The sequence below is a fragment of the Colletes latitarsis genome, unplaced genomic scaffold, assembly GCF_051014445.1.
Source record: "Colletes latitarsis isolate SP2378_abdomen unplaced genomic scaffold, iyColLati1 scaffold0023, whole genome shotgun sequence".
Lineage (NCBI taxonomy): Eukaryota > Metazoa > Arthropoda > Insecta > Hymenoptera > Colletidae > Colletes > Colletes latitarsis.
In genome coordinates this window covers 6,560,745-6,571,431 of record NW_027488373.1, presented here as the reverse complement: position 1 = coordinate 6,571,431, position 10,687 = coordinate 6,560,745, and positions in this window count along the sequence as shown.

Genomic DNA, 10,687 nt, shown 5'->3' with positions numbered 1-10,687 from the left:
GGGACCACACTGAAATAATCAATTAAACCTGGTCATGATAAATATTTTAGAGGATAACGCATGTTAGGTCTGGGTTAGGTCTAGGATTTGCCCTCGTCAGGCTCATACTTTCGCATATTTCTCATACTTCATGGCTAGATCCTGGGCTATTTCTGGATTGGATCACGTAGTAATGTGGTACCACACTGAAACAGTCAATTAACCTGGTTTCGATCAATATTTTAGAGGATAACGCAAGTTAGGTCTGGGATAGGTCTAGGATTTGCCCTCATCAGACTCATACTTTCGCATTCTTCACATACTTGTTGAACGGATCCTGGGTTTTTTCTGGTTTGGATCACGTAGTAATGTGGGACCACACGGAAACACACAATTAAACCTGGTCATGATAAATATTTTAGAGGATAACGCATGTTAGGTCTGGGTTAGGTCTAGGATTTGCCCTCGTCAGGCTCATACTTTCGCATATTTCTCATACTTCATGGCTAGATCCTGGGCTATTTCTGGATTGGATCACGTAGTAGTGTGGTGCCACACTGAAACAGTCAATTAAACCTGGTTTCGATCAATATTTTAGAGAATAATTCATGTTATGTCCAGGTTAGGACTGGGATTTGCTCTCATCAGGCTCATTCTTCCGCATATTTCTCATACTTGATGGCTAGATCCTGGGCTTTTTCTGGATTGCATCACGTAGTAATAAAGTACAACACTGAAACAGTCAATTAAACCTGGTTTCCATCAATATTTTAGAGGACAACGCATGTTAGGTCTAGGTTAGGCCTGGGATTTGCCCACATCAGCGTCATACTTTCGCAGTTCTAACATACATGTTTACCTGATCGAGGGCTTTTTATGCTTTGGATCACGTAGTAAAGTGGTACCACAATGAAACAGTCCACTAAACCTGGTTTGGACCAATATTTTAGAAGATAACGCATGTTAGGTCTAGGTTAGGTCTGGGATTTTCACTCATCAGACTCATACTTTCGCATTCTTCACATACTTGTTGAACGGATCCTGGGTTTTTTCTGGTTTGGATCACGTAGGAATGTGGGACCACACCGAAACAATCAATTAAACGTGGTCTTGATAAATATTTTAGAGGATAACGCATGTCAGGTCTGGGATCGGTCTGGGATTTGACCTAATCAGGGTCATACTTTCGCAGTTTTAACATGCATGTTGACCTGATCGAGGGTTTTTTCTGCTTTGGATCACGTAGTAGAGTGGTACCACAACTAAAACAGTCAATTAAACCTGGTTTCGATCATTATTTTAGAGGATAACGCAAGTTAGGTCTGGGATAGGTCTGGGATTAGCCCTCATCAGACTCATACTTTCGCATATTTCTCATACTTCATGGCTAGATCCTGGGCTGTTTCTGGATTGTATCACGTAGTAATGTGGTACCACGCTGAAACAGTCAATTAAACCTGGTTTCGATCAATATTTTAGAGGATAACGCAAGTTAGGTCTGGGATAGGTCTAGGATTTGCCCTCATCAGACTCATACTTTCGCATTCTTCACATACTTGTTGAACGGATCCTGGGTTTTTTCTGGTTTGGATCAGGTAGTAATTTGGGACCACACTGAAACAATCAATTAAACCTGGTCATGATAAATATTTTAGAGGATAACGCATGTTAGGTCTGGGTTAGGTCTAGGATTTGCCCTCGTCAGGCTCATACTTTCGCATATTTCTCATACTTCATGGCTAGATCCTGGGCTATTTCTGGATTGGATCACGTAGTAATGTGGTACCACACTGAAACAGTCAATTAAACCTGGTTTCGATCAATATTTTAGAGGATAACGCAAGTTAGGTCTGGGATAGGTCTGGGATTTGCCCTCATCAGGCTCATACTTTTGTGTTTCTCACATACTTGTTGAACAGATCCTGGGTTTTTTCAGGTTTGGGTTACGTAGTAATGTGGTACCACACTGATACAGTCGATTAAACCAGGTTTCGATCAATATTTTTGAGGATAACGCATGTTACGTCTAGGTTAGTCCTGGGATTTTCACTCATCAGACTCATACTTTCGCATTCTTCACATACTTGTTGAACGGATCCTGGGTTCTTTCTGGTTTGGATCACGTAGTAATGTGGGACCACACGGAAACAATCAATTAAACCTGCTCATGATAAATATTTTAGAGGATAACGCATGTTAGGTCTGGGTTAGGTCTAGGATTTGCCCTCGTCAGGCTCATACTTTCGCATATTTCTCATACTTCATGGCTAGATCCTGGGCTATTTCTGGATTGGATCACGTAGTAATGAAGTACAACACCGAAAGAGTCAATTACACCTGGTTTCCATCAATATTTTAGAGGACAACGCATGTTAGGTCTAGGTTAGGCCTGGGATTTGCCCACATCAGGGTCATACTTTCGCAGGTCTAACATACATGTTTACCTGACCGAGGGTTTTTTATGCTTTGGATCACGTAGTAAAGTGGTACCACAATGAAACAGTCCACTAAACCTGGTTTGGATCAATATTTTAGAAGATAACGCATGTTAGGTCTAGGTTAGCCCTGAGATTTTCACTCATCAGACTCATACTTTCGTATTCTTCACATACTTGTTGAACGGATCCTGGGATTTTTCTGGATTGGTACACGTAGTAATGTGGTACCACACTGAAACATTCAATTAAACCAGGTCTTGATAAATATTTTAGTGGAAAACGCATGTTAGGTCTGGGTTAGGTCTAGGATTTGCCCTCGTCAGGCTCATGCTTTCGCATATTTCTCACACTTCATGGCTAGATCCTGGGCTATTTCTGGATTAGATCACGTAGTAATGTGGTACCACACTGAAACATTCAATTAAACCAGGTCTTGATAAATATTTTAGAGGAAAACGCATGTTAGGTCTGGGTCAGGTCTAGAATTTGCCCTCATCAGGCTCATACTTTCGCATATTTCTCATACTTCATGGCTAGATCCTGGGCTATTTCTGGATTGTATCACGTAGTAACGTGGTACTACGCTGAAACAGTCAATTAAACCTGGTCTTGATAAATATTTTAGAGGATAACGCATGTTAGGTCTGGGATAGGTCTAGGATTTGCCCTCATCAGACTCATACTTTCGCACACTTCACATACTCGTTGAACAGATCCTGGGTTATTTTCTGGTTTGGATCTAATAGTAATGTGGTACCACACTGAAACAATAGATTAAACCAGGTTTCGATCAATATTTTAGAGAATAATTCATGTTAGGTCTAGGTTAGGCCTGGGATTTTCACTCATCAGACTCTAACTTTCGCACACTTCACATACTCGTTCAACAGATCCTGGGTTATTTTCTGGTTTGGATCACATAGTAATGTGGTAACACACTGAAACAGTAGATAAAACCAGGTTTCGATCAATATTTTAGAGGATAACGCATGTTAGGTCTAGGTTAGGCCTGGGATTTTCACTCATCAGACTCATACTTTCGCATTCTTCACATACTTGTTGAACGGATCCTGGGTTTTTTCTGGTTTGGATCACGTAGGAATGTGGGACCACACCGAAACAATCAATTAAACCTGGTCTTGATAAATATTTTAGAGCATAACGCATGTCAGGTCTGGGATTTGACCTCATCAGGGTCATACTTTCGCAGTTTTAACATGCATGTTGACCTGATCGAGGGTTTTTTCTGCTTTGGATCACGTAGTAAAGTGGTACCACAACTAAAACAGTCAATTAAACCTGGCTTCGATCAATATTTTAGAGGATAACGCAAGTTAGGTCTGGGATAGGTCTGGGATTTGCCCTCATCAGTCTCATACTATCGTGTTTCTCACATACTTGTTGAACAGATCCTGGGTTGTTTCTGGTTTGGGTTACGTAGTAATGTGGTACCACACTGAAACAGTCGATTAAACCAGGTTTCGATCAATATTTTCGAGGATAACACATGTTAGGTCTAGGTTAGTCCTGGGATTTTCACTCATCAGACTCATACTTTCGCATTCTTCACATACTTGTTGAACGGATCCTGGGATTTTTCTGGTTTGGATCTAATAGTAATGTGGTACCACACTGAAACAATAGATTAAACCAGGTTTCGATCAATATTTTAGAGGATAACGCAAGTTAGGTCTGGGATAGGTCTGGGATTTGCCCTCATCAGTCTCATACTATCGTGTTTCTCACATACTTGTTGAACAGATCCTGGGTTGTTTCTGGTTTGGGTTACGTAGTAATGTGGTACCACACTGAAACAGTCGATTAAACCAGGTTTCGATCAATATTTTCGAGGATAACACATGTTAGGTCTAGGTTAGTCCTGGGATTTTCACTCATCAGACTCATACTTTCGCATTCTTCACATACTTGTTGAACGGATCCCGGGTTTTTTCTGGTGTGGATCACGTAGTAATGTGGGACCACTGTGAAACAATCAATTAAACCTGGTCATGATAAATATTTTAGAGGATAACGCATGTTAGGTCTGGGTTTGGTCTAGGATTTGCCCTCGTCAGACTCATACTATCGCATATTTCTCATACTTCTTGGCTAGATCCTGGGCTATTTCTGGATTGGATCACGTAGTAATGTGGTACCACACTGAAACAGTCAATTAAACCTGGTTTCGATCAATATTTTAGAGGATAACGCAAGTTAGGTCTGGGATAGGTCTGGGATTTGCCCCCATCAGGCTCATACTTTCGTGTTTCTCACATACTTGTTGAACAGATCCTGGGTTTTTTCTGGTTTGGGTTACGTAGTAATGTGGTACCACACTGAAACAGTCGATTAAACCAGGTTTCGATCAATATTTTTGAGGATAACGCAAGTTAGGTCTAGGTTAGTCGTAGGATTTTCACTCATCAGACTCATACTTTCGCATTCTTCACATACTTGTTGAACGGATCCTGGGTTTTTTCTGGTTTGGATCACGTAGTAATGTGGGACCACACGGAAACACACAATTAAACCTGGTCATGATAAATATTTTAGAGGATAACGCATGTTAGGTCTGGGTTAGGTCTAGGAATTGCCCTCGTCAGGCTCATACTTTCGCATATTTCTCATACTTCATGGCTAGATCCTGGGCTATTTCTGGACTGGATCACGTAGTAATGTGGTGCCACACTGAAACAGTCAATTAAACCTGGTTTCGATCAATATTTTAGAGAATAATTCATGTTATGTCCAGGTTAGGACTGGGATTTGCTCTCATCAGGCTCATTCTTCCGCATATTTCTCATACTTGATGGCTAGATCCTGGGCTTTTTCTGGATTGCATCACGTAGTAATAAAGTACAACACTGAAACAGTCAATTAAACCTGGTTTCCAGCAATATTTTAGAGGACAACGCATGTTAGGTCTAGGTTAGGCCTGGGATTTGCCCACATCAGCGTCATACTTTCGCAGTTCTAACATACATGTTTACCTGATCGAGGGCTTTTTATGCTTTGGATCACGTAGTAAAGTGGTACCACAATGAAACAGTCCACTAAACCTGGTTTGGACCAATATTTTAGAAGATAACGCATGTTAGGTCTAGGTTAGCCCTGAGATTTTCACTCATCAGACTCATACTTTCGCATTCTTCACATACTTGTTGAACGGATCCTGGGATTTTTCTGGATTGGTACACGTAGTAATGTGGTACCACACTGAAACAATCAATTAAACCAGGTCTTCATAAATATTTTAGAGGAAAACGCATGTTAGGTCTGGGTCAGGTCTAGAATTTGCCCTCATCAGGCTCATACTTTCGCATATTTCTCATACTTCATGGCTAGATCCTGGGCTATTTCTGGATTGTATCACGTATTAACGTGGTACCACGCTGAAACAGTCAATTAAATCTGGTCTTGATAAATATTTTAGAGGATAACGCATGTTAGGTCTGGGATAGGTCTAGGATTTGCCCTCATCAGACTCATACTTTCGCACACTTCACATACTCGTTGAACAGATCCTGGGTTATTTTCTGGTTTGGATCTAATAGTAATGTGATACCACCCTGAAACAGTAGATAAAACCTGGTTTCGATCAATATTTTAGAGGATAACGCATGTTAGGTCTAGGTTAGGCCTGGGATTTTCACTCATCAGACTCATACTTTCGCATTCTTCACATACTTGTTGAACGGATCCTGGGTTTTTTCTGGTTTGGATCACGTAGTAATGTGGGACCACACTGAAACAGTCAATTAAACCTGGTTTCGATCAATATTTTAGAGAATAATTCATGTTAGGTCTAGGTTAGGTCTGGGATTTGCTCTCATCAGGCTCATTCTTTCGCATATTTCTCATACTTGATGGCTAGATCCTGGGCTTTTTCTGGATTGCATCACGTAGTAATGAAGTACAACACTGTAACAGTCAATTAAACCTGGTTTGCATCAATGTCTTAGAGGACAACGCAAGTTAGGTCTGGGATACGTCTGGGATTTGCCCTCATCAGGGTCATACTTTCGCAGTTCTAACATACATGTTGACATGATCGAGTGCTTTTTCTGCTTTGGATCACGTAGTAAAGTGGTACCACACTGAAACAGTCCATTAAACCTGGTTTGGATCAATATTTTAGAGGATAACGCATGTTAGGTCTAGGTTAGGTCTGGGATTTTCACTCATCAGACTCATACTTTCGCATTCTTCACATACTTGTTGAACGGATCCTGGGGTTTTTCTTGTTTGGATCACGTAGGAATGTGGGACCACACCGAAACAATCAATTAAACCTGGTCTTGATAAATATTTTAGAGGATAACGCACGTCAGGTCTGGGATAGGTCTGGGATTTGACCTCATCAGGGTCATACTTTCGCAGTTTTAACATGCATGTTGACCTGATCGAGGGTTTTTTCTGCTTTGGATCACGTAGTAAAGTGGTACCACAACTAAAACAGTCAATTAAACCTGGTTTCGATCATTATTTTAGAGGATAACGCAAGTTAGGTCTGGGATAGGTCTGGGATTAGCCCTCATCAGACTCATACTTTCGCGTTTTTCACATACTTCTTGAACGGATCCTGGGTTTTCACTGGTTTGGATCACGTAGTAATGTGGTACCACGCTGAAACAGTCAATTAAAACTGGTTTCGATCAATATCTTAGTGGATAACGCATGTTAGGTCTGGGTTAGGTCTAGGATTTGCCTAAAAACCTCATCAGGCTCATACTTTCGCATATTTCTCATACTTCATGGCTGGATCCTTGGCTATTTCTGGATTGGATCACGTAGTAATGTGGTACCACACTGAAACAGTCCATTAAACCTGGTTTGGATCAATATTTCATAGGATAACCCATGTTAGGTCTAGGTTAGCCCTGGGATTTTCACTCATCAGACTCATACTTTCGCATTCTTCACATACTTGTTGAACGGATCCTGGGTTTTTTCTGGTTTGGTTCACGTAGTAATGTGGTACCACACTGGAACATTCAATTAAACCTGGTCTTGATAAATATTTTAGAGGATAACGCATGTTAGGTCTGGGTTATGTCTAGGATTTGCCCCCATCAGGTTCATACTTTCGCATATTTCTCATACTTCATGGCTGGATCCTGGGCTATTTCTGGTTTGGATCACGTAGTAATGTGGTACCACACTGAAACAGTCAATTAAACCTGGTTTTGATCAATATTTTAGAGAATAATTCATGTTAGGTCTATGTTAGGTCTGGGATTTGCTCTCATCAGGCTCATTCTTTCGCATATTTCTCATACTTGATGGCTAGATCCTGGGCTTCTTCTGGATTGCATCACGTAGTAATGAAGTACAACACTGAAACAGTCAATTCAACCTGGTATCCATCAATATTTTAGAGGACAACGCATGTTAGGTCTAGGTTAGGCCTGGGATTTGCTCTCATCAGGGTCATACTTTCGCAGTTTTAACATACATGTTGACGTGATCGAGGGTTTTTTCTGCTTTGGATCACGTAGTAAAGTGGTACCACACTGAAACAGTCCATTAAACCTGGTTTGGATCAATATTTTAGAGGATAACGCATGTTAGGTCTAGGTTAGCCCTGGGATTTTCACTCATCAGACTCATACTTTCGCATTCTTCACATACTCGTTGAACGGATCCTGGGTTTATTCTGGTTTCGTTCACGTAGTAATGTGGTACCACACTGGAACATTCAATTAAACCTGGTCTTGATAAATATTTTAGAGGATAACGCATGTTAGGTTTGGGTTAGGTCTAGGATTTGCCCTCATCAGGCTCATACTTTCACATATTTCTCATACTTCATGGCTAGATCCTGGGCTGTTTCTGGATTGTATCACGTAGTAATGTGGTACCACGCTGAAACAGTCAATTAAACCTGGTTTCGTTCAATATTTTAGAGGATAAGGCAAGTTAGGTCTGGGATAGGTCAGGGATTTGCCCTCATCAGGCTCATACTTTCGCGTTTTTCACATACTTGTTGAACAGATCCTGCGTTTTTTCCGGTTTGGGTCACGTAGTAGTGTGGTACCACACTGAAACTGTCGATTAAATCTGGTCATGATAACTATTTTAGAGGATAACGCATGTTAGGTTTGGGTTAGGTCTAAGATTTGCCCTCATCAGGCTCATACTTTCGCATATTTCTCATACTTCATGGCTAGATCCTGGGCTGTTTCTGGTTTGGATCACGTAGTAATATGGGACCACACTGAAACAATCAATTAAACCTGGTCATGATAAATATTTTAGAGGATAACGCATGTTAGGTCTGGGATAGGTCTGGGATTTGCCCTCATCAGACTCATACTTTCGCACGCTTCACATACTCGTTGAACAGATCCTGGGTTATTTTCTGGTTTGGATCACATAGTAATGTGGTACCACACTGAAACAGTCGATTAAATCAGGTTTCGATCAATATTTTTGAGGATAACGCATGTTAGGTCTGGGATAGGTCTGGGATTTGCCCTCATCAGACTCATACTTTCGCACGCTTCACATACTCGTTGAACAGATCCTGGGTTATTTTCTGGTTTGGATCACATAGTAATGTGGTACCACACTGAAACAGTCAATTAAACCTGGTTTCGATCAATATTTTTGAGGATAACGCATATTAGGTCTAGGTTAGGCCTGGGATTTGCCCTCATCACGGTCATACTTTCGCAGTTTTAACATGCATGTTGACCTGATCGAGGGTTTTTTCCGCTTTGAATCACGTAGTAAAGTGGTACCGCAACTAAAACAGTCAATTAAACCAGGTTTCGATCAATATTTTTGAGGATAACGCATGTTAGGTCTAGGTTAGGCCTGGGATTTTCAAGCATCAGACTCATACTTTCGCAATCTTCACATACTTGTTGAACGGATCCCGGGTTTTTTCTTGTTTGGATCACGTAGTAATGTGGGACCACACTGAAACAGTCGATTAAACCAGGTTTCGATCAATATTTTTGAGGATAACGCGTGTTAGGTCTAGGTTAGGCCTGGGATTTTCACTCATCAGACTCATACTTTCGCATTCTTCACATACTTGTTGAACGGATCCTGGGTTTTTTCTGGTTTGGATCACGTTGGAATGTGGGACCACACCGAAACAATCAATTAAACCTGGTCTTGATAAATATTTTAGAGGATAACGCATGTCAGGTCTGGGATAGGTCTGGGATTTGACCTCATCAGGGTCATACTTTCGCAGTTTTAACATGCATGTTGACCTGATCGAGGGTTCTTTCTGCTTTGGATCACGTAGTAAAGTGGTACCACAACTAAAACAGTCAATTAAACCTGGTTTCGATCATTATTTTAGAGGATAACGCAAGTTAGGTCTGGGATAGGTCTGGGATTAGCCCTCATCAGACTCATACTTTCGCGTTTTTCACATACTTGTTGAACGGATCCTGGGTTTTTTCTGGTTTGGATCACGTAGTAATGTGGTACCACACTGAAACATTCAATTAAACCTGGTCTTGATAAATATTTTGGAGGATAACGCAAGTTAGGTCTGGGATAGGTCTGGGATTCGCCCTCATCAGGGTCATACTTTCGCAGTTTTAACATGCATGTTAACCTGATCGAGGGTTTTTTCCGCTTTGAATCACGTAGTAAAGTGGTACCGCAACTAAAACAGTCAATTAAACCAGGTTTCGATCAATATTTTTGAGGATAACGCATGTTAGGTCTAGGTTAGGCCTGGGATTTTCAAGCATCAGACTCATACTTTCGCAATCTTCACATACTTGTTGAACGGATCCCGGGTTTTTTCTTGTTTGGATCACGTAGTAATGTGGGACCACACTGAAACAGTCGATTAAACCAGGTTTCGATCAATATTTTTGAGGATAACGCGTGTTAGGTCTAGGTTAGGCCTGGGATTTTCACTCATCAGACTCATTCTTTCGCATTCTTCACATACTTGTTGAACGGATCCTGGGTTTTTTCTGGTTTGGATCACGTAGGAATCTGGGACCACACCGAAACAATCAATTAAACCTCGTCTTGATAAATATTTTAGAGGATAACGCATGTCAGGTCTGGGATAGGTCTGGGATTTGACCTCATCAGGGTCATACTTTCGCAGTTTTAACATGCATGTTGACCTGATCGAGGGTTCTTTCTGCTTTGGATCACGTAGTAAAGTGGTACCACAACTAAAACAGTCAATTAAACCTGGTTTCGATCATTATTTTAGAGGATAACGCAAGTTAGGTCTGGGATAGGTCTGGGATTAGCCCTCATCAGACTCATACTTTCGCGTTTTT